At 50.2% G+C, this 26,815-nt stretch overlaps 1 protein-coding gene and 1 long non-coding RNA gene across 3 annotated transcripts in view; both read left to right on the top strand.

The window, feature by feature from the left end:
• The window catches only part of LOC139260025 (CASP8 and FADD-like apoptosis regulator), a 214,536-nt gene that overhangs the window by 69,969 nt on the left and 117,752 nt on the right, over positions 1 to 26,815 (top strand). The gene's annotated exons all lie outside the window — the stretch shown is intronic.
• Positions 12,122 to 12,938, top strand: LOC139259424 (uncharacterized). The gene is made up of 3 exons (XR_011592567.1): positions 12,122 to 12,258; positions 12,376 to 12,538; positions 12,772 to 12,938. It is a non-coding gene; the product is annotated as an uncharacterized lncRNA (long non-coding RNA).

The raw sequence follows: 26,815 nt of genomic DNA on the forward strand, positions 1-26,815 counted from the left end.
AGAGAGAGAGGGGGCAGGTTCTGAGAGAGAGAGAGAGAGAGAGGGGGCAGGTTCTGAGAGAGAGAGAGGGGGCAGGTTCTGAGAGAGAAAGAGAGGGGGCAGGTTCAGAGAGAGAGAGAGAGAGAGAGGGGGCAGGTTCTGAGAGAGAGAGAGAGAGAGAGAGGGGGCAGGTTCTGAGAGAGAGAGAGAGAGAGAGAGGGGGCAGGTTCTGAGAGAGAGAGAGAGAGGGGGGCAGGTTCTGAGAGAGAGAGAGAGAGAGAGAGAGATGGGGCAGGTTCTGAGAGAGAGAGAGAGAGAGAGAGAGGGGGCAGGTTCTGAGAGAGAGAGAGAGAGAGAGAGGGGGCAGGTTCTGAGAGAGAGAGAGGGGGCAGGTTCTGAGAGAGAGAGAGAGGGGGGCAGGTTCTGAGAGAGAGAGAGAGAGAGAGAGAGAGGGGGCAGGTTCTGAGAGAGAGAGAGAGAGAGGGGGCAGGTTCTGAGAGAGAGAGAGAGAGAGAGGGGGCAGGTTCTGAGAGAGAGAGAGAGGGGGCAGGTTCTGAGAGAGAGAGAGAGGGGGCAGGTTCTGAGAGAGAGAGAGAGGGGGCAGGTTCAGAGAGAGAGAGAGAGGGGGCAGGTTCTGAGAGAGAGAGGGGGCAGGTTCTGAGAGAGAGAGGGGGCAGGTTCTGAGAGAGAGAGAGAGAGAGAGAGAGGGCAGGTTCTGAGAGAGAGAGAGAGAGAGAGAGGGGGCAGGTGCTGAGAGAGAGAGAGAGAGAGAGGGGGCAGGTTCTGAGAGAGAGGGGGCAGGTTCTGAGAGAGAGGGGGCAGGTTCTGAGAGAGAGGGGGCAGGTTCTGAGAGAGAGGGGGCAGGTTCTGAGAGAGAGGGGGCAGGTTCTGAGAGAGAGAGAGAGAGAGAGGGGGCAGGTTCTGAGAGAGAGAGAGAGAGGGGGCAGGTTCTGAGAGAGAGAGAGGGGGCAGGTTCTGAGAGAGAGGGGGCAGGTTCTGAGAGAGAGGGGGCAGGTTCTGAGAGAGAGGGGGCAGGTTCTGAGAGAGAGAGAGAGAGAGAGGGGGCAGGTTCTGAGAGAGAGAGAGAGAGAGAGGGGGCAGGTTCTGAGAGAGAGAGAGAGAGGGGGCAGGTTCTGAGAGAGAGAGAGGGGGCAGGTTCTGAGAGAGAGAGAGAGAGAGAGAGGGGGCAGGTTCTGAGAGAGAGAGAGAGAGGGGGCAGGTTCTGAGAGAGAGAGAGGGGGCAGGTTCTGAGAGAGAGAGAGAGAGGGGGGCAGGTTCTGAGAGAGAGAGAGAGAGGGGGCAGGTTCTGAGAGAGAGAGAGGGGGCAGGTTCTGAGAGAGAGAGAGAGGGGGGCAGGTTCTGAGAGAGAGAGAGAGAGAGAGAGAGGGGGCAGGTTCAGAGAGAGAGAGAGGGGGCAGGTTCAGAGAGAGAGAGAGGGGGCAGGTTCAGAGAGGGAGAGAGGGGGGCAGGTTCTGAGAGAGAGAGAGAGAGAGAGAGAGAGGGCAGGTTCTGAGAGAGAGAGAGAGAGAGAGAGAGGGGGCAGGTTGAGAGAGAGAGAGAGGGGGCAGGTTGAGAGAGAGAGAGAGAGGGCAGGTTCTGAGAGAGAGAGAGAGAGAGAGGGGGCAGGTTGAGAGAGAGAGAGAGGGGGCAGGTTCAGAGAGAGAGAGAGAGGGGGGCAGGTTCAGAGAGGGAGAGAGGGGGCAGATTCAGAGAGAGAGGGGGCAGGTTCAGAGAGGGAGAGAGGGGGCAGGTTCTGAGAGAGAGGGGGCAGGTTCTGAGAGAGAGGGGGCAGGTTCTGAGAGAGAGGGGGCAGGTTCTGAGAGAGAGAGAGAGGGGGCAGGTTCTGAGAGAGAGAGAGGGGGCAGGTTCTGAGAGAGAGAGAGGGGGGCAGGTTCTGAGAGAGAGAGAGAGAGAGAGAGGGGGGGCAGGTTCAGAGAGAGAGAGAGGGGGCAGGTTCAGAGAGAGAGAGAGGGGGCAGGTTCAGAGAGGGAGAGAGGGGGGCAGGTTCTGAGAGAGAGAGAGAGAGAGAGAGAGAGGGCAGGTTCTGAGAGAGAGAGAGAGAGAGAGAGAGGGGGCAGGTTGAGAGAGAGAGAGAGAGGGCAGGTTCTGAGAGAGAGAGAGAGAGAGAGGGGGCAGGTTGAGAGAGAGAGAGAGGGGGCAGGTTCAGAGAGAGAGAGAGAGGGGGGGCAGGTTCAGAGAGGGAGAGAGGGGGCAGATTCAGAGAGAGAGGGGGCAGGTTCAGAGAGGGAGAGAGGGGGCAGGTTCTGAGAGAGAGGGGGCAGGTTCTGAGAGAGAGGGGGCAGGTTCTGAGAGAGAGGGGGCAGGTTCTGAGAGAGAGGGGGCAGGTTCTGAGAGAGAGAGAGAGGGGGCAGGTTCTGAGAGAGAGAGAGGGGGGCAGGTTCTGAGAGAGAGAGAGGGGGCAGGTTCTGAGAGAGAGAGAGAGAGAGGGGGCAGGTTCAGAGAGAGAGAGAGGGGGCAGGTTCTGAGAGAGAGAGAGGGGGCAGGTTCTGAGAGAGAGAGAGGGGGGCAGGTTCTGAGAGAGAGAGAGGGGGCAGGTTCTGAGAGAGAGAGAGAGAGAGAGAGAGAGAGGGCAGGTTCTGAGAGAGAGAGAGAGAGAGAGAGAGGGGGCAGGTTGAGAGAGAGAGAGAGAGGGCAGGTTCTGAGAGAGAGAGAGAGAGAGAGAGGGGGCAGGTTGAGAGAGAGAGAGAGGGGGCAGGTTCAGAGAGAGAGAGAGAGAGGGGGCAGGTTCAGAGAGGGAGAGAGGGGGCAGATTCAGAGAGGGAGAGAGGGGGCAGGTTCAGAGAGAGAGAGAGGGGGCAGGTTCAGAGAGAGAGAGAGGGGGGCAGGTTCTGAGAGAGAGAGAAAGGGGGGGCAGATTCTGAGAGAGAGAGAGAGGGGGGGGCAGGTTCTGAGAGAGAGAGAGAGGGGGCAGGTTCAGAGAGAGAGAGAGGGGGGCAGGTTCTGAGAGAGAGAGAGGGCAGGTTCTGAGAGAGAGAGAAAGGGGGGGCAGATTCTGAGAGAGAGAGAGAGGGGGGGCAGGTTCTGTGAGAGAGAGAGAGAGAGAGAGAGAGAGGGCAGGTTCTGAGAGAGAGAGAGAGAGAGAGGGGGCAGGTTGAGAGAGAGAGAGAGAGGGCAGGTTCTGTGAGAGAGAGAGAGAGAGAGAGAGAGGGGGCAGGTTCTGAGAGAGAGAGAGAGAGAGAGGGGGCAGGTTGAGAGAGAGAGAGAGAGAGAGAGGGGGCAGGTTGAGAGAGAGAGAGAGGGGGCAGGTTCTGAGAGAGAGAGCGAGGGGGGCAGGTTCTGAGAGAGAGAGAGAGAGGGGGCAGGTTCTGAGAGACGGAGGGGGGGGCAGGTTCTGAGAGACGGAAGGGGGGGCAGGTTCTGAGAAAGGGAGAGAGGGAGGGGGCAGGTCCTGAGAGAGAGAGAGAGAGAGAGAGAGAGGGGGCAGGTCCTGAGAGAGAGAGAGGCGGGGGCAGGTCCTGAGAGAGAGAGAGGGGGTGGGGGGGGGGGGAAGGTCCTGAGAGAGAGGGGGCAGGTCGAGAGAGAGAGAGAGAGAGAGGGTGGGGGCAGGTCCAGAGAGAGAGAGGGGGCAGGTTCTGAGAGAGAGAGAGAGAGAGGGAGGTGGGCAGGTCCGGAGAGAGAGAGGGGGGGGGCAGGTTCTGAGAGAGAGAGAGAGAGAGAGAGAGGGGGGGGGGCAGGTTCTGAGAGAGAGAGAGAGGGTGCAGGTTCTGAGAGAGAGAGAGGGGGGGCAGGTTCTGAGAGAGAGAGAGAGAGAGAGGGTGCAGGTTCTGAGAGAGAGAGAGAGAGGGGGGGCAGGTTCTGAGAGAGAGAGGGAGGGGGCAGGTTCTGAGAGAGAGAGAGAGAGGGGGCAGGTTCAGAGAGAGAGAGAGAGAGGGGGCAGGTTCTGAGAGAGAGCGAGAGAGGGGGCAGGTTCTGAGAGAGAGAGAGGCGGGGGCAGATCCTGAGAGAGAGAGAGAGAGAGAGAGAGAGAGGGGGTGGGAGGGGGAAGGTCCTGAGAGAGAGGGGGCAGGTCGAGAGAGAGAGGGTCGGGGGCAGGTCCAGAGAGAGAGAGGGGGCAGGTTCTGAGAGAGAGAGAGGGGGGTGGGCAGGTCCAGAAAGAGAAAGAGAGAGAGGGAGAGAGAGGGGGGGGGGGCAGGTCCTGAGAGAGAGAGAGTAAACTTTAGCATTGTTGTTGCCAAATTAAATGTATCTAAGGGTTAAGTCATGGCAGGAGAACTCGGTCACGTGATATGCTCCTCCTGTACCATGTGGGAACTCAGGGATACTTCCGGTGTCCCTGACGACTACATGTGCGGGATGTGTATCCGCCTCCAGCTCCTGACGGTCCGCGTTGCGGAATTGGAGCTGAGGGTGGATTCGCTCTGGAGCATCCACGATGCTGAGAATGACGTGAGTAGCACGTGTAGCGAGTTGGTCTTACCGCAGGTGAAGGGTCCACAGCCAACCAAGAAATGGAAGACCAGCAGGAAGAGCAATGCAAGGAAGGTAGTGCAGGGGTCCTCTGCTGTCCTCCCCCTGCAAAACAGATACACCGTTTTGAGTACTGTTGAGGGGGATGACTCATCAGGGGAGGGCAGCAGCAGCCAAGTTCATGGCACCGTGGCTGGCTCTGCTGCACAGTAGGGCAGTTGTGAGAGATGATATTGGCTCTAATGAACAAAATGTTGAATCATTGTGGGTGGAGATTAGAGATAGTAAGGGGAAAAAGTCACTGGTGGGTGTAGTTTATAGGCCCCCAAATAATAACTTCACGGTGGGGCGGGCAATAATCAAGGGAATAATGGAGACATGTGAAAAAGGAACGGCAGTAATCATGGGGGATTTTAACCTACATATCAATTGGTCAAATCAAATCGCACGGGGTAGCCTGGGGGAGGAATTCATAGAATGCATACGGGATTGTTTCTTAGAACAGTATGTTACAGAACCTACAAGGGAGCAAGCTATCTTAGATCTGGTCCTCTGTAACGAGACAGGAATAATAAACGATCTCCTAGTAAAAGATCCTCTCGGAATGAGTGATCACAGTATGGTTGAATTTGTAATACAGATTGAGGGTGAGGAAGTAGTGTCCCAAACGAGCGTACTATGCTTAAACAAAGGGGACTACAGTGGGATGAGGGCAGAGTTGGCTAAAGTAGACTGGAAACACAGACTAAACGGTGGCACAATTGAGAAACAGTGGAGGACTTTTAAGGAGCTCTTTCATAGTGCTCAACAAAAATATATTCCAGTGAAAAAGAAGGGCGGTAAGAGAAGGGATAACCAAGGAAATAAAGGAGAGTATCAAATTAAAAACCAATGCGTATAAGGTGGCCAAGGTTAGTGGGAAAATAGAAGATTGGGAAAATTTTAAACGACAGCAAAGAATGACTAAGAAAGCAATAAAGAAAGGAAAGATAGATTACGAAGGTAAACTTGCGCAAAACATAAAAACGGATAGTAAAAGCTTTTACAAATATATAAAACGGAAGAGAGTGACTAAAGTAAATGTTGGTCCCTTAGAAGATGAGAAGGGGGATTTAATAATGGGAAATGTGGAAATGGCTGAGACCTTAAACAATTATTTTGCTTCGGTCTTCACAGTGGAAGACACAAAAACCATGCCAAAAATTGCTGGTCACAGGAATGTGGGAAGGGAGGACCTTGAGACAATCACTATCACTAGGGGGGTAGTGCTGGACAGGCTAATGGAACTCAAGGTAGACAAGTCCCCTGGTCCTGATGAAATGCATCCCAGAGTATTAAAAGAGATGGCGGAAGTTATAGCAGATGCATTCGTTATAATCTACCAAAATTCTCTGGACTCTGGGGAGGTACCAGCGGATTGGAAAGCAGCTAATGTAACGCCTCTGTTTAAAAAAAGGGGGCAGACAAAAGGCAGGTAACTATAGGCCGGTTAGTTTAACATCTGTAGTGGGGAAAATGCTTGAAACTATCATTAAGGAAGAAATAGCGGGACATCTAGATAGAAATAGTGCAATCAAGCAGACGCAGCATGGATTCATGAAGGGGAAATCATGTTTAACTAATTTACTGGAATTCTTTGAGGATATAACGAGCATGGTGGATAGAGGTGTACCGATGAATGTGGTGCATTTAGATTTTCAAAAGGCATTCGATAAGGTGCCACACAAAAGGTTACCGCAGAAGATAAAGGTACGCGGGGTCAGTGGAAATGTATTAGCATGGATAGAGAATTGGCTGGCTTACAGAAAGCAGAGAATCGGGATAAATGGGTCCTTTTCGGGTTGGAAATCAGTGGTTAGTGGTGTGCCACAGGGATCGGTGCTGGAACCACAACTGTTTACAATATACATAGATGACCTGGAAGAGGGGACAGAGTGTAGTGTAACAAAATTTTCAGATGACACTAAGATTAGTGGGAAAGCGGGTTGTGTAGAGGACACAGAAAGGCTGCAAACAGATTTAGATAGGTTAAGCGAATGGGCTAAGGTTTGGCAGATGGAATACAATGTCGGAAAGTGTGAGGTCATCCACCTTGGGGGAAAAAAACAGTAAAAGGGAATATTATTTGAATGGGGAGAAATTACAACATGCTGCGGTGCAGAGGGACCTGGGGGTCCTTGTGCATGAATCCCAAAAAGTTAGTTTGCAGGTGCAGCAGGTAATCAGGAAGGCGAATGGAATGTTGGCCTTCATTGCGAGAGGGATGGAATACAAAAGCAGGGAGGTCCTTCTGCAACTGTATAGGGTATTCGCACCTGGAGTAGTGCGTGCAGTTTTGGTCGCCTTACTTAAGGAAGGATATACTGGCTTTGGGGGGGTACAGAGACGATTCACTAGGTTGATTCCGGAGATGAGGGGGTTACCTTATGATGATAGATTGAGTAGACTGGGTCTTTACTCGTTGGAATTCAGAAGGATGAGGGGTGATCTTATAGAAACATTTAAAATAATGAAAGGGATAGACAAGATAGAGGCAGAGAGGTTTTTTCCACTGGTCGGGGAGACTAGAACTAGTGGGCACAGCCTCAAACTACGGGGGAGCCAATTTAAAACCGAGTTGAGAAGGAATTTCTTCTCCCAAAGGGTTGTGAATCTGTGGAATTCTCTGCCCATTGCTAGCTCATTGAATGTATTCAAGTCACAGATAGATAGATTTTTAACCAATAAGGGAATTAAGGGTTATGGGGAGCGGGCGGGTAAGTGGAGCTGAGTCCACGGCCAGATCAGCCATGATCTTGTTGAATGGTGGAGCAGGCTCGAGGGGCTCGATGGCCTGCTCCTGTTCCTAATTCTTATGTTCTTATGAGAGAGAGAGGGTGCAGGTCCTGAGAGAGAGCGAGGGGGCAGGCTCTGTGAGAGAGAGGGGGGCGGGGTGCCCTGCAGGAGGAGGGAGGTTTTGATGGGGGAGGGGGAGGTTCTGATTGGGAGAGAGGTGGGGGAGGTTCTGCTGCCGGGGAGATGGGGGGTGAGTTTCTGCTGGGGAAAGGGGATGGGGTCGGTTCTGCGGGGGTGGGTGGGGGGAGGTTCTGCTGGGGAGAGGGGGTGGGCGGTTCTGCTGGGGGGGTTCTGCTGGGGAAAGTGGCGGGCGGGGGGGGAGGTTCTGTTGGGGAGAGGGGCGGGTGGGTCGGGGAGCGTGGAGGTTCATTTGGAGCCCCACCCCAATCAGCGTGTGAACAGCTTTCCAGGGCTATTTTGCCAAGAATGCACAGAGCATTTCAGTGCTTGGAGACTTTTAGATGGACGCAACTCAGAAAAATGCCTCTGGAGGAAATCTGTCCGTTGTTGAAAATTGGACCCAGCTAAATAATCTCTCTTTAGCTGGACTTTCTCACCCTAGATGTGAAACAAAGTATAATATTCAATCTTTGTCGCAAACATCCAATGAAGCACCTTGGTGAGCCCTTCAGCCCAGGAACTACCAGGGGGAGCCCTGCAGCCCATGAACAACCCCTGGGGGAGCCCTTCAACTGTAGGGCTGTGGTGGGGGCAGGTGGCGGGGAATGATTTTGTTATCCTTTGACAAACTTCAAACGTGTAACTACAGATGTAAGTCTGTGAGGATGGGAATGTACCATTGCTACTTGGCTTTTCACTTTTATCTTTTGCCTTTTTTTAAGGGGAGGGAGGATCTGTATATTTCCTGCATTTTTGCCTGATCCAAGAAAAACGCACTGTGAAAGGAGGCTGTTCATGGAGTGCTGATGCAGTACTCTCGTGGCACTGGGTTGGCAGGATACAGTTCCTAAATTAGCACCAGTCAGAAACTAGTCGATGTTTGGATTCTGCATTTCGTCTGTCCCAACTTTGAGTATTGCCAGGGACAAGGATGTGCTGGATCTGGTTGCACACCACTGCAGGCAGCAGCTACTCGCTTGTCTCCTCAGTCTATCTGCCCTACCAATGCCACACTGCAACAAGTGAAGTGTGCTCTGAGAAACATTGGGAAATCCCTGACACTAGGGTTCAGACCGTCCCTGTCTGACTGCTCCTGTTACTAGACCTGAGGCCTGAAGTCTCCTTTATTGAACCAGGTGAGCTACCTTATGGAAAAGTGCTTCCTGGTGCCCCGAAAGGCTGCACATGATCTTCAGACACGAGGCTCCTCCACTCGCTTAGGGCAACTGTACTGCTGGAAAGCCTGTATGTGGGTCATTACAACATCCTGGCTGTTGTGCTTAAGACTTGTGCTCCAGAATTTGCTGTGCCTCTAGCTAACAACTATAACACTAACATCTATCTAATGATGTGGAAAATAGGTATGTCCTGTCCATAAAAAGCAGAACAAATCCAATCTGGCCAATTACTCCCAATCATCAGCAAAGTGATGGAAGGTGTTGTCGACAGTAGGTTGGGAGTGTGGCTCCTGGTCATAACTCACTGCTGCAGGGTGGACAACATGTGATCAGACTACTCAGAATTAAAACTTATGTTGTTTCCTGTCGCTGCTCTATGGCACCTACCACCTCCCAAAGGAAAGGTACTTGTTGATTGTCCAGGTAAGATTGACACTGGAGAACCAGTGGCACTTAGGCTTTTAAACAGTTTTTTAAAATTGAAATTTGTTCCTCCTGCTCCAGTCTGCCAGCTACAATATCCACAATTTCAATGAAGAGGGTGTACAGACCGAGTGGCATTTGTCAAGAATTTGAATCTGCGTCTCCCAGGCCGTGGTCTTGTAATTTCAGTGAATTTATCTTGTTATGACTGGTTTACAGAGAGCAGATGTGTTTTTGCCGTATACGCTATATTAGTTTATATTGTACTTAATTTTGAAACCCAATTTGGTGCTGGAAAAATCAATAGAGCTCATTCAGTTAAAAGCCTGACCACAACACAAAAGATTACAGATTTGTTCGCAAGCAGGCAGGTCAACGACCTCTGTGGACCAGACATCTTGTAATAAATTTAATGTCTTGATGGAAGATTGTAATGAGTGGTGCCACTGCTCTGTGCATGAAGCAATGAGTGGTACAGGAAGGCTTGCAGGATGTCACTGTAGATTTCTAAAGTTTATTGTCCTCTACTGATGGCACCAGTGCCAACCATACCCTTAGCGAGGAATCCATGCTAACTTTGGCTGTGATTGCTCCGTGTCTTTGGTTCCTGAGGTGGCAGTTCACAGGTACGTAAGAACATAAGAAATGGGAGCTGGAGTAGACCCTTTGGCCCTTCGAGCCTGATCCGCCATTCAACAAGATCCTTGCTGATCTTCGACCTCAACTCCATCTTCCTGCACTATCCCCATATCCCTTAATTCCCTTAGTTCCCAAAATGTATCGATCTCTGTCTTGAATATACTCAACGACTGAGCATCCACAACTCTCTGGAGTAGAGAATTCCAAAGATTCACAACCCTTTGAGTGAAGAAATTTCTCCTCATCTCAGTCCTAAATGTCCAATTCCTTATTTTGAGACTGTGACCCTGTGTTCTAGATTCCCCAGTCAGGGGAAATATTTTCTCAGCATTAACCCTGTCAAGCCCCTTAAGAATGTTATATATTTCAATTAGATCACCTCTCATTCTTCTAACCTCTAGGGAATATAGGCTAGTTGACTCAATCTCTCCTCATAGGGGCATCCCCTCATCCTAGGAACCAGTCTAGTGAACCTTTGTTGCACTCTCTCTAAGGCAAGTGTGTATTTCCCTAGGTAAGGAGACCAGAACTGTACACAGTACTCCAGGTGTGGCTTCACCAATGCCCTGTATAATTGTAGTAAGACTCCTTTACTCTTGTGCTCTAATCCCATTGTAACAAAAGCTAACATACCATTTGCTTTCCCAATTGCTTGTTGTACCTGTGTGTTACCTTTCTGTGATTCATGTAAAAGGATACCCAGGTCCCTCTGAATACAAACATTTCCCAGTCTCTCACCATTCAAAAAATATTCTGCTTTTTTGTTTTTTTCTACCAAAGTGGATAACTTCACACTTCCCCACATTGTATTCCATTTACCATGTTCTTGCCCACTCAACCTGTCTATATATCTCTGCAGCCTCTTTGCGTCCTTCTCACAGCTTACTTTCCTATCTAACTTTGTATCATTAGCAAACTTGACGTTACACCCAGTCCCTTCATCTAAGTCATTAATATAGATTGTAAATAGCTGAGGCCCAAGAACGGATCCTTGCAGTACCCTGCAAGTTACAGCCTGCCAACCCCAAAAAGTCCCATTTATTTATACTCTTTTCTATCTATTAACCAATCCTCAGTCCATTCTAATATATTACCCTCAATCCCATGAGTCCTAATTTTGTGTAATAACCTCTTGTGTGGCATCTTATTGAATGCCAGATGGACTCTGCATATCCAGCTGGTGTTTGGTTTCTTGGCGTTGAGAGGCTGCAGACTGACTCAAAAGTCACTCTTGGTGCCTCGAATCGGGAGAGAAAAGGGGGTGCTAGCAGGGACTGGGACACTTCTACAACATAATTTGATCTGTGAATACATATACATAAATCATTCAAACTCGCAACACAAATTGGCCATAAAGAGTGCAAACGAAGTATTAGGGATCATTTCTGGAGGAATTGAATATAAAAGCAGGAAGATAATAAATTTGTATACAACCTTGGTGAGGCCACAGTTGGAGTACTGCACACAGTTCTGGTATCCATACTACAAAAAGGATATTGAAGCACAGGAGTAAGTGTAGAATAGATTTACAAGGGTAACTGAGAAGATGCAACTATCAGGAAAGATTAACATAGAAACATAGAAAATAGGTGCAGGAGTAAGCCATTCGGTCCTTCGAGCCTGCACCGTCATTCAATGAGTTCATGGCTAAACATGCAACTTTAGTACCCCATTAAGCAGGTTCTGGCTCTTTTCTCTGGAAAAGCGAAGACTAAGAGGAGACCTGATAGAGGCCTTCAAATGATGAAGGAGTTTAATCGAGTGGATGAGAAGAAACAGTTTCCTCTTGTAGGCAAGTCCAGAAGGGGGAGCATAAATATAAATAGCCACTAACAGATCAAATAAAGAATTTAGGAGGAATTTCTTCACACAGAGAGTGGTGAGAATGTGGAACTCTCTGTCATGTGGAGTGGTTGAAGCAGATAGCATTAATACATTTAAGGGGCGGCTTGATGAACACATGAGGGAGAAAGGAAAAGACGGATACAGGGGCAGGGTGGGAACAGTTTATTTGAGTGGGAGGAGGTTGGTGTCGAGTGTCAACACTGCCATAGACCAGTTGGGCTGACTGGCCAGTTCTTGGGCTCAATTTTCCCCAATGCCATCTTTTGGCATATTGCACCTATTTATTTTGGCCCTGACTACTCCAAAATAAATAACTAGCAAGTTTCCCCATTCTATTTTTTGAAATTGGTGCCGTGCAGCCTGTCCTTTAGCTTTGGGGGTGGGGGGGGGGGTGCGTGGAGCCTAATGTCTGCGTCGAAAAATGATGCCCCCCTTCTGAGCATGCGCGGACAAAAAAAGGACGTTTTTGATGTGACTGCAATAGGCGTGCATGCCCAGTACAGCCCCCAGTATGCATTCGGCTATTTTTAAAGAGCACTTGTGTGTGAGAACTTTAATTCTCTTTGGAAAAATCTGAGCTGCAATGCAATATGCAATGCAGCTCAAGGACCAAGAATTTCTTGCAGGATGAAGTGGAGGCACTAGTTACTGTAATTGAGCCAGATGGCACGAGCTGGACACCAGCAGAGGTCACACAAAAGTTTCACCAAAAGAAATGAAGAAACTCTGGAACCAACTTGCAGAAGATTACTGTGTAATGGTGACCACCCCGTGCAAAAGGTAGTGGCAGGACCTTGGTCAAGTAGTTAGTGTAAGTAATATTTTCATTTACTCATTGGAATTGCAATTGTAAATGTGACCATCTGTACATGTCCCACCCAGCAGAAAGACACCCTCTCTAAAAAAAGTAATATTTTCATCTTTGCAGAGGAAGGTGGCACACAACAAAAGGGAAAGAACTCGAGCAGGAGGAGGCCCAGCAAATCTGCACCCACTGACACCCTTGGAAGACAGGGTTGCTGCTTTGATGGGTCCTGCCTGGAGAAAAATAGCCAGCACTGCACAAACTGGGCCCACACTCGAGGGAGAGGGTAAGTCCTGCAAATTCCACAGTCTGGCTTTGCTAAATGTTAAGTACTGCGCGGGCTAGCTATGCTTCGGTTCATGCGGATGTCTACGTCACCTACGCTTCGGTTGATGCAATGTGCTATCACTCATCTTGGTCCTTCAAATGAGTCTGCTGCCTGCGCTATGTGTGCCTACTCATGCCACCCTGCCCCCTCCTCTGCTGCTAACCATTTGTCTGTTCTGTTATATTTTGTAGGACTTGAGGCCAACCCTGACGAGGCTGAAGCTGATACAGATGATGAATCAGATGCGGACGAGCCTGAAGAGGAGAACATCTTCCAATCCCACCTTCCAGACCAAGAGCATGGGGGTGAGGGGGAGGTGATGGAGGCTGAGACAGCGAGGCACATCTAGGGCCCCACCGTCCGAGGCTGCGGGTCCCAGTGGGATGCAGCGAGCCACACCCAGGGTGAGGAGGGGAAGGAGAGCTCGACAGCGCTCTCCTGAGGTGCAGGATCTAACAGATGTGGTTCAGATGATGGCAATGACTGCGGAGAGCATTGACCTTACGCGATCACTCCTGGACACCATCTGTGGGGTGGGTGATGAGGTATCGGGACTGTCGGGAGAAGTAACAACACTCTTGAGAAATGGGAACACTATCCGGGCACATGAGGGAGGGAATGTCTCAGGCAGCTGATACAATGTCGGTGCACATGAGGGAGGGAATGTCGCAGGTAGCTAATGTGCTGTCAGTGAACATAAGGGAGGGAATGTTGGAGGTAGTTGAGACACTTTCGGGGCACATGAGGGTGGGAATGTCGCAGGTAGCTGCTGCAATAAGGGAACACGCCCATTGACAATCAACTATCACTCCTACTCAAATCTCCAGATCAGCCTCTGAAGAGGCCCAAGCTGGGCCTTCCACATTTACCACCCCCCCCCCCCCCAATCAAGAAGTGCGTATTACCCGAGAAGTTCAAAAGAATAAGCTTGGTACCAACCCGAGAAACGCTGCGCAACTACCTGTGGGCAGGGGTAGAGTCAACAAGACCAAGCGCAGCGGGCAGTCTTAGAATAAGGTGGAGGAGAGATGGGTGCAGCCTTTCTTTGCTGTTGTTGTTATTGTTACTGTTGTAACTGTTCTCAAATTAAAAGTTTTTTGTAAGTTATGTAAATTTACATGTTTAAAAGTTTGTAAGTGATCTTAACTGAAAACTTTAAAATTTGATACAAGAATATTTTTATTAAAGTTAAGTACAAACAAGTGTTTGTTAAACTTTTGAATACAATATAATATATGAAGTAAAGCAGAAATTGGATAGCAAGAATCTAGAAAGCAAATCTGTAAGACAGAGGAAAAAAGGCTTAGAAAGTAGTAAGCAAGGAGGTCTTCCTGTGCTAAATGGTATATACTTTAATGCAAGGAGTATAGCGAATAAGGCGGATGAGCTAAGAGCACAGGTAGACACTTAGGGGTATGATATTATAGCCATTACAGAAACATGGCTGAAAGAGGGGCAAGTTTGGCAGATCAATATTTTTGGTTACAGGATTTTTAGACAAGATGGAGAGGGGGTAAAAAGGGAGGTGGGGGGCGGGGTGGTCGCGGTATTGATTAAAGAAACTATTACAGCGGTGAGGAGAGATGATATGTTAGAGGGATCATCAAATGAGACCATATGGGTCGAATTGAAAAATAAAAAAGGGGCGATCACACTGGGTGCGTATTATAGACCCTCAAACAGTGGGAGGGAGATAGAGAAGCAAATATGTAGGCAAATTGCTGTGAAGTCCAAAAATCATAGAGTAGTAATAGTAGGGGATTTTAACTATCCAAATATTGATTGGGACAAATTTAGTGTGAAGGGTATAGAGGGTGCTGAATTCTTGAAATGTATTCAAGAGAACTTTTTTAGTCAGTATGTAGCAAGCCCAACAGGAGAGGGGGCGGTCTTGGATTTATTTTTGGGAAATGAAGCTGGGCAGGTTGAAGGGATATTAGTGGGAGAGCACTTGGGTGCCAGTGACCATAATTCAGTCAGATTCAAATTGGTTATGGATAAGGACAAGGATAGGCCTGGAATAAAAGTCCCGAATTGGAGAAAAGCTAATTTTGTTATATTAAGGAGTGATTTGGCTGTAGTGGACTGGAAACAGCTACTTGTGGATAAATCAGTATCGTAACAGTGGGAGGCATTCAAGGAGGCAATCCGGAAGGCTCAGGCCAAACATGTGCCCTTAAATAAAAAGGTTGGGAATAATAATTCTAGAGCCCCCTGGATGTCGAGGGACTTACAGGGGAGGATAAAGAAAAAAAGGGACGCTTATGTCGTACACCAACGGCTAAATACTATAGAATCTTCAGAGGAATATAGACAGCTAAGAGGCAAAATTAAAAAGGATATTAGGAATGCTGAGAGAGCACGAGAAATTCTTGGCTAGTTAAATTAAGGAAACCCCTAAGATGTTCTATAAATATATTAAGAGTAAGAGGGTAACTAAAGAAAGGGTAAGGCCTATTAGAGACCATGAGGGTAATCTTTGTGTGGAGGCAGAAGATGTTGGTAAGGTTCTGAATGAAAACTTTGCATCTGTTTTCACAAAGGAAAGGTACAGCAGTTATCATGGGCGACTTTAATCTACATATAGATTGGGTGAACCAAACTGGTAGAAATACAGTGAAGGAGGATTTCCTGGAGTGTATTAGCGATGGTTTTCTCGACCAATATGTCGAGGAACCAACTAGAGGGCTGGCCATCCTAGACTGGGTGATGTGTAATGAGAAAGGACTAATTAGCAATCTTGTTGCGCGAGGCCCCTTGGGGAAGAGTGACCATAATATGGTAGAATTCTTTATTAAGAAGGAGAGTGACACAGTTAATTCAGAGACTAGGGTCCTGAACTTAAGGAAAGGTAACTTTGATGGTATGAGACGTGAATTGGCTAGAATAGACTGGGGAATGATACTTAAAGGGTTGATGGTGGATAGGCAATGGCAGACATTAAAAGATCAATGGATGAACTCCAACAATTGTATATCCCTGTCTGGAGTAAAAATAAAACGGAGAAGGTGGCTCAACCGTGACTAACAAGGGAAATTAGGGATAGTGTTAAATCCAAGGAAGAGGCATATAAATTGGCCAGAAAAAGCAGCAAACCTGAGGACTGGGAGAATTTTGTAATACAGCAGAGGAGGACAAAGGGTTTAATTAGGAGGGGGAAAATAGAGTATGAGAGGAAGCTTGCTGGGAACATAAAAACTGACTGCAAAAGCTTCTATAGATATGTGAAGAGAAAAAGATGAGTGAAGACAAACATAGGTCCCTTGCAGTCAGAATCGGGTGGATTTATATTGGGGAAGAAAGAAATGGCAGACCAATTAAACAAATACTTTGGTTCTGTCTTCATGAAGGAAGACACAAATAACCTTCCAGAAATACTAGGGGACCGAGGGTCTAGCGAGAAGGAGGAACTAAAGGAAATCCTTATTAGTCAGGAAATTGTGTTAGGGAAATTGATGGGATTGAAGGCCGATAAATCCCCGGGGCCTGATAGTCTGCATCCCAGAGTATTTAAGGAAGTGGCCCTAGAAATAGTGGATGCATTGGTGATCATTTTCCAACAGTATATCGACTCTGGATCAGTTCCTATGGACTGGAAGGTAGCTAATGTAACAGCACTTTTTAAAAAAGGAGGGAGCGAGAAAACGGGGAATTATAGATCGGTTAGCCTGACGTCGGTAGTGGGCAAATGTTGGAATCAATTATTAAAGATGTAATAGCAGCGCATTTGGAAAGCAGTGACCGGATCGGTCCAAGTCAGCATGGATTTATGAAAGGGAAATCATGCTTGATAAATCTTCTAGCATTTTTTGAGGATATAACTAGTAGAGTGGACAAGAGAGAACCAGTGGATGTGGTGTATTTGGACTTTCAAAAGGCTTTTGACAAGGCCCCACACAAGAGATTAGTGTGCAAAATTAAAGCACATGGTAGTGGGGATAATGTATTGACGTGGATAGAGAACTGGTTGTCAGACAGGAAGCAGAGAGTTGGGATAAACGGGTCCTTTTCAGAATGGCAGGCAGTGACTAGTGGGGTGCCGCAGGTTAGGGTTCAGTGCTGGGACCCCAGCTATTTACATTATACGTCAATGATTTGGATGAAGGAATTGAGTGTAATATCTCCAAGTTTGCAGATGACACTAAGCTGGGTGGCGGTGTGAGCTGTGAGGAGGATGCTAAGAGGCTGCAGGTTTACTTGGACAGGTTAGGTGAGTGGGCAAATGCATGGCAGATACAATATAATGTGGATAAATGTGAGGTTATCCACTTTGGTGGCAAAAACAGGAAGGCAGAATATTATCTGAATGGCGACAGATTAGGAAAAAAGGGAGGTGCAACGAGACCTGGATGTCATGGTACATCAGTCATTGAAAGTTGGCATGCAGGTACAGCAGGCAGTGAAGAAGGTATGTTGGCCTTCATAGCTAGGGGATTTGAGTATAGGAGCAGGGAGGTCTTACTGCAGTTGTTCAGGGCCTTGGTGAAGCCTCACCTGGAATATTGTGTTCAGTTTTGGTCTCCTAATCTGAGGAAGGACGTTCTTGTTATTGAGGGAGTGCAACGAAGTTCACCAGACTGATTCCCGGGATGGCAGGACTGACATATGAGGAGAGACTGGATCGACTGGGACTGTATTCACTGGAGTTTAGAAGAATGAGAGGGGATTTCATGGAAATATATACAATTCTGATGGGATTGGACAGGTTAGAGGCAGGGAGAATGGGGAAGTCCAGAACCAGGGGTCACAGTCTAAGGATAAAGGGTAAGCCATTTACGACTGAGATGAGGAGAAACTTCTTCACTCAGAGTTGATAACTTGTGGAATTCTCTACCGCAGAAAGTTGTTGAGGCCAGTTCATTAGATATATTCAAGAGGGAGTTAGATATGGCCCTTACGTCTAAAGGGATCAAGGGGTATGGAGAGAAAGCAGGAAAGGGGTCCTGAGGTGAATGATCAGCCATGATCTTATTGAATGGTGGTGCAGACTCGAAGGGCCGAATGGCCTATTCCTGCACCTATTTTCTATGTTTCTATGAAAGGGGCAATGCAGATACTGCTGTCGAGGAGGAGTCTGATATTCTGGATGAAATAAATATAGTGAGAGAGGAAGTATTAAGGGGTTTAGCAGCTTTGAAAGTAGATAAGTCCTCAGGACTGGATGAAATGCGTCCCAGGCTGTTGAACGAAGTAAAAGAGGAAATAGCAGAGGCCTTGATCATCATTTTCCAGTCCTCGTTGGATTTAGGCATGGTGCCAGAGTGTTGGAGGACTGCTAATGTAGTACCCCTGTTTAAGAAGGGAGAAAGGGATAGGCCGAGTAATTACAGGCCTGTCAGCCTAACCTCAGTGGTGGGAAAATTATTGGAAAAAATCCTGAAAGACAGGATAAATCTACATTTGGAATGGCAAGGATTAATTAGGGACAGTCGGCATGGATTTGTGAAGGGATGGTCGTGTTTAAATAACCTGATTGAATTTTTTGAGGAGGTAACCAAGAGGGTCGATTAGGGTAGTGCGTACGATGTAGTGTATATGGACTTTAGCAAAGCTTTTGATAAGGTCCTACATGGTAGACTGGTCACGAAGGTTAAAGGCCATGGGATCCAGGGCAAAGTGGCAAGTTGGATCCAAAATTAGCTTGGAGGTAATGGTTGATGGATGTTTTTGTGACTGGAAGGATGTTTCCAGTTGGGTTCCGCAGGGCTCAGTACTGGGTCCCTTGCTTTTTGTGGTATATATCAACGATTTAGATTTGAATATAGGGAGTATGATTAAGAAGTTTGCAGACGACACTAAAATTGGCTGTGTGGTTGATAATGAAGAGGAAAATCATGGGCTGCAGGAGGATATCAATCTACTGGTCAGGTGGGCAGAGCAGTGGCAGATGGAATTTAATTCCGAGAAGTGTGAGGTGATGCACTTTGGGAGGGCTAATAAGGAAAGGGTATACACATTAAGCGGTAGGCCACTTAATAGTGTAGATGAACAAAGCGACCTTGCAGTGCTTGTCCACAGATCCCTGAAAATAGCAGGCCAGGTGGATAAGGTGGTTAAGAGGGCATATGGACTGCTTGCCTTTATTGGCCGAGGCATAGAATATAAGAGCAGGGAGGTTATAGTTAAATCGTATAATACTTTGGTTAGGCCACAGCTGGAGTACTGTGTGCAGTTCTGGTCGCCGTATTATAGGAAGGACGTGATTGCACTAGAGAGGGTGCAGAGGAGATTTACTAGGATGCTGCCTGGAATGGAGAATCTTAGTTATGAGGACAGATTGGATAGGCTGGGTTTGTTCTCATTGGAACAGAGGAGGTTGAGAGGAGACATAGTGGATAGTAAGAACCTATTTCCATTGGTGGAGGGGTCTATTATGAGCATAGCTTTAAGGTGGTTGGTGGAAGGTTTAGAGGGGTTTTGATGGGGGGGCTTCTTTGCGAGGGTTGTGGAAATCTGGAACTCGCTGCCTGGAAGAGTGTGGATGCAGAAATCCGCACCACTTTTAAGAGATGGTTGGATGGGCACTTAAAGTGCAGTAACCTGCAGGGTTACGGATCTAGAGCTGGTAATTGGGATGACGTTTTGTTGGCCGGCGCAGATGTAATGGTAAGTACTGCAGGGAATCGAATAAGGCCAGGATGATGATCTGGACTAGTTTCGATCGCCTGGATGGGTCGGAGAGGAATTTTCCCAGATTTTTCTCCCTAAATTGGCCTGAGTTTTTATCTAGTTTTTGCCTCTCCCAGGAGATCACATGGCTCCAGTTGGGGTGAAGTGTAGAATGTTTCAGTATGAGGGGTGTCGCAGTTGTGTGAGGCAGACTGGTTGGGCTGGGTGCTCTTTGCCTTTCCGTCATTGTTCATAGGTTTATATGTAACCTTCAGGGCTGCTGACCAAGGGCCATGCAGCTCTTTGTCGGCAGGCATGGACACGATGGGCCGAAATGGCCTTCTGCGCCCTAAATCTCTGTGTTTCCATATTTTAAAATATATCTGAATCATTTCCATTATTTATTCGATTATTAACATAACTTTTTGACGTAAAGAATCATTTCCATTATTTGTTCCATTAACACAATACAACATTAAGGAACAGGTCCAAATAGTAATGGTCCGTTTGGAATAGTTGCCGCTGAGCCTTCAGGCAGCAAAGCGTTCACGGATAAGCTGTTGGCGCAAGGATCGAGCAATCGTTAAAGGGGCACGATGGCCTGCCCTCCTCCTCCGTCGTGCTCCGGGTTCAGGTAGTTGCATGGCTTCCTCGTCCTTCTCCTCCTCATTATCTGCATCTTCCTCCTCATCATCAGCCACTCTCACCTCAGGTGGTTCTCCTACTACCAGCTGCTGTTACCTCATGGCTAGGTTTTGCAGCATGCAGCACACAACAGTGAACTGACCGACAATTTCAGGGGAATAATGCAAGTAGCCTCTGGGAATGGTCCAGGCATCAGAAGCGCTGTTTCAAGATGCCAGTGATCCTCTTAAGCTGCGCGTCGCAATGTGCGACATGTTGTATTCCCGGTCAGCTTCCGCCCGGGTTACGCGTAGGGGCGTCATGAGCCAGGTGGCGAGGCCATAGCCTTTGTCTCCCAACAGCCAGCTCTGCCCTTCTGGCTGCTGCTGAAACATGGCAGATATAGCGCTCTCGAGTAAGATGAACGCATTATGGGTGCTCCCAGGTATCTTGCATCAACTGACATGATGCGATGCATGTCATCACACACGAGCTGCACATTAACAGTGGAAGCCTTTTCTGTTCCTCTACATCTCGGAATCCTGCAAAGGTGCTTGCAAGGCGATGTGGGTACAATCAATGCAGCCCTGTACCTTTGGGAAGCCAGCCCTTTCACACATTGCCTGGGCGGTCATGGGGAACTTTATGTAGTCATTCCTCCAGGCATATAGTGCAGCAGTCACCTGCCGTATGCAGATATGTGTTGCATGTTGAGAAATGGCAAGCACATCCTCAGTTATGGCCTGGAATGATCCAGATACATAGAATGAAAGTGCAGATGTAACCTTAACTTCAACTGACAAAGCAGTCCTCCTGACGCTTCTAGCATGCAGGTCTGCTTTTACTAATTCTCAGATCTCGATTACAACTTCTCTCACAGTCTACATCACTCAGGTGCAGGTATGAACGCCTGTCTCGATATACCCGACTTGGGTAAAGCATCCTGCCCATCATCTTACATGCTCTGAGGTTCCTCATGCGATGATGTCGAATCAATCGTCTCCTCTGCAGCACCACCATGCAGAAGGCTTGCACGAGGTGTGGCATTGTCAGTATTGCCCCCATGATTAAATTGTACCTTTGCAAGAAGCTCAAAACAGCAGGAGAAACTTCTTTGTTCTCTCTCTCCCCAAGGTCGACGCCCGAGTGTGGACTGCACCCAGGTCTGCGCATGAGCAATTGGCTTGTTTAGAATGGGGAGCGAGGCATTTAAATGACAGTTGGGGCAGCGAAGTCTAATGCAATTCTTTAATTTTAGATTTTTTTTCAAAGTACCACCCTACCACTGACCGAACGTCGTCTCATCAGGCTTGAGGGTCGGCCGGCAGAATCACTCTCTCGTCCGGAAACAGGCTTGGCAAACACTGTCCCCCACCCCCCTGGGCTTTTGACGTTGCAGCATAGTGTAAGGGTTCTGATCCCTTCAGTTCAGCTTCCTCAGCCCCCCGGGATGCTTTTGAAGCCGAGCCCCTGTGTCCAGGCGAGGGACCAAATCTGCTGGCCGATGCTCCGACCCTCGAGCCCGCTTTGAAGACGTTCGGTGGTGACGTGGCACTTTGGAAAAAAATCCAAAATTAAAGAATTGCATTAGACTTCCATTTTTGCGTTTTAAGTTTGAAAAAATTAAGCTTCATGATGCATATTTAATGTGTTCTTGACTCCCTCCAAAACTTCACATAAAAACAATGGCGTCTTTCTGCACCGATTTTTTTTAATGTGTGCTGCTTTTTCTTAAGTGCCCAGAGGTTTTTTGGGAGTGGTCACATATGCTGTCCTAGGAAAAATGTAAGTTGACCAAACTTGCATAAATGTGAAAAACTGGCTCAGACATCAGGTTATGACGCATAAAAAAAACGAACATAAAAAAATCGTAACTAACTGAGTTACGCTGGCGCATAATTTTTGGGGAAACTTGGATATTTTCATTTTGGCCCAAAAAAAGCGGCGGGTGCCAAAAAAAAACGCCGCAAATAACTGGAAAATTGAGCCCTTTGTGCTGTACATTCTGTGTAATTTTAAGTGGTTACTGCAGCTATGCATTGCTATGACCTCACAACCCCATTTTGCAGCAGAATGGAAGAGAACAAAATTGTCCTCGTCATTAGCAGTCAATTTCTGCAGTATTCCAACTCCCTTGAGATAAAGGATAGCATTCCACTCGCATCTTTGATTACTTTTTGTACCTGTGCACTAGTTTGCAGTAATTTTTTATATGGACACCCAAATTGCTTTGCTCTTCCACAACTCCTCGGGCTCAAGTTTCGGACTCCTGCTAGAATAGCGCACATCGGAGAGGCCCGCCTAATTTGTAGAATAAAAATTGCGCCGAATACTTACCTTGCGATTCTCTGATAGCTGTAGGCCGTTTCCAGCTCGGCGTAGCGCAGCAGGAGCTGCTGGGGGCGGAGCTGCAGCCCTGCGCCAAAAACAGTGCCGGCAGCTGCACGCGTGCACAGTAGCTCCCGGTCCTCCCAGTGTGTCCCAACTCCTGGGCGACGACCCTATCCCAGGTCGAAGGGACGTCGCCACTATCCCGGGCCGAGTGGCCTGACACATCTTACCTCGTCGGTGGGGCCCACCGGCCCGGTCTCTCGCTGGGGGCGCCCGAAGAGTCGTCCAGGTCTTCTGCGTGCGGGTCCTGCCCGAACTCTTCGGCGGGGCCCGGCTTCATCATCTTCAGCCACCCCCCCCACCCTGTTCCTCTTCTCCCCGCCCCGTTCCTCTTCTCCCGCCCCCCCGGTTCCTCTTCTCCCCTTCTTCCTCTTCTCCCCCCCCGTTCCTCTTCTACCCCCCCCCGTTCCCTGTTCCTCTTCTCTTCCCCGTTCCTCTTCTCCCCCCCCGTTCTCCGTTCCTCTTCTCCACCCCCCCCGTTCCCCGTTCCTCTTCTCTCCCCCCCCCCCCCCATTCCTCCTCTCTCCCCCCCGTTCCTCTTCTCCCCTTCTCCCCCTCCCGTTCCTCTTCTCCCCTTCTCCCCCCCCCGTTCCTCTTCTCCCCTTCTCCCCCCCCGTTCCTCTTCTCCCCTTCTCCCCCCCCGTTCCTCTTCTCCCCTTCTCCCCCCCCCGTTCCTCTTCTCCCCTTCTCCCCCCCCCGTTCCTCTTCTCCCCTTCTCCCCCCCCCGTTCCTCTTCTCCCCTTCTCCCCCCCCGTTCCTCTTCTCCCCTTCTCCCCCCCCCGTTCCTCTTCTCCCCTTCTCCCCCCCCCCCGTTCCTCTTCTCCCCCAACCGTTCCCCGTTCCTCTTCTCCCCCAACCGTTCCCCGTTCCTCTTCTCCCCCAACCGTTCCCCGTTCCTTTTCTTCCCCCCCCCACCGTTCTCTTCCCCCCCACCGTTCTCTTCCCCCCGCCACCGTTCTCTTCCCCCCCCCACCGTTCTCTTCCCCCCCCACCGTTCTCTTCCCCCCGCCACCGTTCTCTTCCCCCCGCCACCGTTCTCTTCCCCCCCACCGTTCTCTTCCCCCCCCCACCGTTCTCTTCCCCCCCACCGTTCTCTTCCCCCCCACCGTTCTCTTCCCCCCCCCACCGTTCTCTTTCCCCCCCCCACCGTTCTCTTCCCCCCCCCACCGTTCTCTTCCCCCCCACCGTTCTCTTCCCCCCCCCACCGTTCTCTTCCCCCCCACCGTTCTCTTCCCCCCCACCGTTCTCTTCCCCCCCCCCACCGTTCTCTTCCCCCCCCCACCGTTCTCTTCCCCCCCCCACCGTTCTCTTCCCCCCCCCACCGTTCTCTTCCCCCCCCCACCGTTCTCTTCCCCCCCCCACCGTTCTCTTCCCCCCCCCACCGTTCTCTTCCCCCCCCCACCGTTCTCTTCTTCCCCCCCCCACCGTTCTCTTCTTCCCCCCCCCCCCACCGTTCTCTTCTTCCCCCCCCCCACCGTTCTCTTCTTCCCCCCCCCCACCGTTCTCTTCTTCCCCCCCCCCACCGTTCTCTTTTCCCCCCCCCCACCGTTCTCTTTCCCCCCCCCCACCGTTCTCTTTCCCCCCCCCACACTTCTCTTCCCCCCCCCCCCCACCGTTCTCTTTCCCCCCCCCCACCGTTCTCTTTCCCCCCCCCCACCGTTCTCTTTCCCCCCCCCGACCGTTCTCTTCCCCCCCCCCCCCCACCGTTCTCTTCCCCCCCCCCCACCGTTCTCTTTCCCCCCCCCCACCGTTCTCTTCTCCCCCCCCCCCCCACCGTTCTCTTTCCCCCCCCCACCGTTCTCTTTCCCCCCCCCCACCGTTCTCTTTCCCCCCCCCACCGTTCTCTTCCCCCCCCACCGTTCTCTTCCCCCCCCCACCGTTCTCTTCCCCCCCCCCACCGTTCTCTTCCCCCCCCCCCACCGTTCTCTTCCCCCCCCCCACCGTTCTCTTCCCCCCCCCCCCCACCGTTCTCTTCCCCCCCCCCCACCGTTCTCTTCCCCCCCCCCCACCGTTCTCTTCCCCCCCCCCCACCGTTCTCTTCCCCCCCCCCACCGTTCTCTTCCCCCCCCCCACCGTTCTCTTTCCCCCCCCCCACCGTTCTCTTTCCCCCCCCCCCAACCGTTCTCTTTCCCCCCCCCCACCGTTCTCTTTCCCCCCCCCCCACCGTTCTCTTTCCCCCCCGCCCACCGTTCTCTTTCCCCCCCCCCACCGTTCTCTTTCCCCCCCCCCACCGTTCTCTTTCCCCCCCCCCCCACCGTTCTCTTCCCCCCCCCCCCACCGTTCTCTTCCCCCCCCCCCCACCGTTCTCTTTCCCCCCCCCCCCACCGTTCTCTTTCCCCCCCCCCCCACCGTTCTCTTCCCCCCCCCCCCCACCGTTCTCTTTCCCCCCCCCACCGTTCTCTTTCCCCCCCCCCACCGTTCTCTTCCCCCCCCCCACCGTTCTCTTTCCCCCCCCCCACCGTTCTCTTTCCCCCCCCCACCGTTCTCTTTCCCCCCCCCCACCGTTCTCTTCCCCCCCCCCACCGTTCTCTTCCCCCCCCCACCGTTCTCTTCCCCCCCCCCACCGTTCTCTTCCCCCCCCCCACCGTTCTCTTTCCCCCCCCCCCCACCGTTCTCTTCCCCCCCCCCCACCGTTCTCTTTCCTCCCCCCCCCCACCGTTCTCTTTCCTCCCCCCCCCCACCGTTCTCTTTCCCCCCCCCCCACCGTTCTCTTCTCCCCCCCCCCCCACCGTTCTCTTTCCCCCCTCCCCCCCACCGTTCTCTTTCCCCCCTCCCCCCACCGTTCTCTTTCCCCCCCCCCCACCGTTCTCTTTTCCCCCCCCCCCCACCGTTCTCTTTCCCCCCCCCTCCCCACCGTTCTCTTTCCCCCCCCCCCCCCACCGTTCTCTTTCCCCCCCCCCCCACCGTTCTCTTTCCCCCCCCCCACCGTTCTCTTTCCCCCCCCCCCACCGTTCTCTCTTTCCCCCCCCCCACCGTTCTCTCTTTCCCCCCCCCCCCCCACCGTTCTCTCTTCCCCCCCCACCACCGTTCTCTTCTCCCCCCCCCCCCCCCCACCATTCTCTCTTCCCCCCCCCCCACCGTTGTAGTCAGAGTAGGAATCGCAGGATAGCGCAGATGAATACGTGGCTTGAGCAGTGGTGCAGCAGGGAGGGATTCAAATTCCTGAGGCATTGGAACTGGTTCTGGGGGAGGTGGGACCAGTACAAACCGGACGGTCTGCACCTGGGCAGGACCGGAACCAATGTCCTAGGGGGAGTGTTTGCTAGTGCTGTTGGGGAGGAGTTAAACTAATATGGCAGGGGGATGGGAACCTATGCAGGGAGACGGAGGGAGACAAAAATGAGGCAAAAGCAAAAGACAGAAAGGAGATGAGGAAAAGTGGAGGGCAGAGAAACCCAAGGCAAAGAACAAAAAGGGCCACTGTACAGCAAAATTCTAAAAGGACAAAGGGTGTTAAAAAAGCAAGCCTGAAGGCTTTGTGTCTTAATGCAAGGAGTATTCGCAATAAGGTGGATGAATTAACTGTGCAAATAGATGTTAAGAAATATGATGTGATTGGGATTACGGAGACGTGGCTCCAGGATGATCAGGCTGGGAACTCAACATCCAGGGGTATTCAACATTCAGGAAGGATAGAATAAAAGGAAAAGGAGGTGGGGTAGCATTGCTGGTTAAAGAGGAGATTAATGCAATAGTTAGGAAAGACATTAGCTTGGATGATGTGGAATCTATATGGGTAGAGCTGCAGAACACTAAAGGGCAAAAAACGTTAGTGGGAGTTGTGTACAGACCTCCAAACAGTAGTAGTGATGTTGGGGAGGGCATCAAACAGGAAATTAGAAGTGCATGCAATAAAGGTGCAGCAGTTATAATGGGTGACTTTAATATGCACATAGATTGGGCTAGCCAAACGGGAAGCAATACGGTGGAGGAGGATTTCCTGGAGTGCATAAGGGATGGTTTTCTAGACCAATATGTCGAGGAACCAACTAGGGGAGAGGCCATCTTAGACTGGGTGTTGTGTAATGAGAGAGGATTAATTAACAATCTCATTGTGCGAGGTCCCTTGGGGAAGAGTGACCATAATATGGTGGAATTCTACATTAGAATGGAGAATGAAACAGTTAATTCAGAGACCATGGTCCAGAACTTAAAGAAGGGTAACTTTGAAGGTATGAGGCGTGAATTGGCTAAGATAGATTGGCGAATGATACTTAAGGGGTTGACTGTGGATGGACAATGGCAGACATTTAGAGACCGCATGGATGAATTACAACAATTGTACATTCCTGTCTGGCGTAAAAATAAAAAAGGGAAGGTGGCTCAACCGTGGCTATCTAGGGTAATCAGGGATAGTATTAAAGCCAAGGAAGTGGCATACAAATTGGCCAGAAATAGCAGCGAACCTGGGGACTGGGAGAAATTTAGAACTCAGCAGAGGAGGACAAAGGGTTTGATTAGGGCAGGGAAAATGGAGTACGAGAAGAAGCTTGCAGGGAACATTAAAGCGGATTGCAAAAGTTTCTATAGGTATGTAAAGAGAAAAAGGTTAGTAAAGACAAACGTAGGTCCCCTGCAGTCAGAATCAGGGGAAGTCATAACGGGGAACAA

This window comes from Pristiophorus japonicus, chromosome 3 (assembly GCF_044704955.1).
Source record: "Pristiophorus japonicus isolate sPriJap1 chromosome 3, sPriJap1.hap1, whole genome shotgun sequence".
NCBI lineage: Eukaryota > Metazoa > Chordata > Chondrichthyes > Pristiophoridae > Pristiophorus > Pristiophorus japonicus.